A 787-nucleotide genomic window follows, 5' to 3' on the forward strand; every position below is an offset into this window, starting at 1 on the left:
CCAAATCTGTCTACCCTCAACCCATATGCATTTCAGAACGATGTTTCTAAAAACCAGCCATTTATATCTGCTTAGGTAAGTTACAGAGTAAGGTGGTGTATTTACAAGTTGGTTTGTCCAGATATACTATAACTTAGTGTCTGTATTTAATATTGACAACCAAAAAATATATATAAATATCTTCCAACTATACACAGCAGGGCAGGAGTGTTCACGTCTTCTTGAATAGTGAGTTCTCAGTTTCCCATGGCCCTCCTCTCTTGGTGACCGTCTGGCCCTCAGTGCAAAGGAGACTAGCACCTGGCAGCCCAGTCTGGCCCTTCCCCTCTCCTCCCTGTACTCCAGTGCTCCCAACTGGTCTCAGGCAAGGGAAGATTAATTTGAGTGGTTGGGTAGGAAGAGACAGGAATGGGCGAATCCTAATGGAGCCTGATCCTGGAGCCTGATCCCTAGGTGGGGAGACCCAGGCCCACAGAACGAGTGGCCAGAGCCACCTCTTAGGGTAGAAGACTCATGGTTCGTAGTTCGATTAGTGTGTCCTTGGGTCATAGGTCCGGCCCTACAGATTAGCTTGGCAAAGAAGGCAAGTGTCTAGGCAGGGCTTGGTCCCCACCCTCAGGCACTGAGCCATTCAGGGTGAAGCCAGGGATGTGGATAAAGGAGACTCTGGCTGATAAAAAAATAATAACAAAATCAGTAATAAAAAAATTATAAAACCTGTTGCTTGTCTGAATAGATCTGAGCAACAGTCTTGTTAAAATCCTGGAGCCATTAAAAGTCCTGAATA

General features: G+C 45.9%; 1 protein-coding gene across 4 annotated transcripts in view; it reads left to right on the top strand.

Moving 5' to 3' along the window:
* The window catches only part of ZNF691 (zinc finger protein 691), a 69,209-nt gene that overhangs the window by 55,734 nt on the left and 12,688 nt on the right, over window positions 1-787 (top strand). The window lies entirely within an intron of this gene.

Source organism: Delphinus delphis, chromosome 1 (genome assembly GCF_949987515.2).
Source record: "Delphinus delphis chromosome 1, mDelDel1.2, whole genome shotgun sequence".
Lineage (NCBI taxonomy): Eukaryota > Metazoa > Chordata > Mammalia > Artiodactyla > Delphinidae > Delphinus > Delphinus delphis.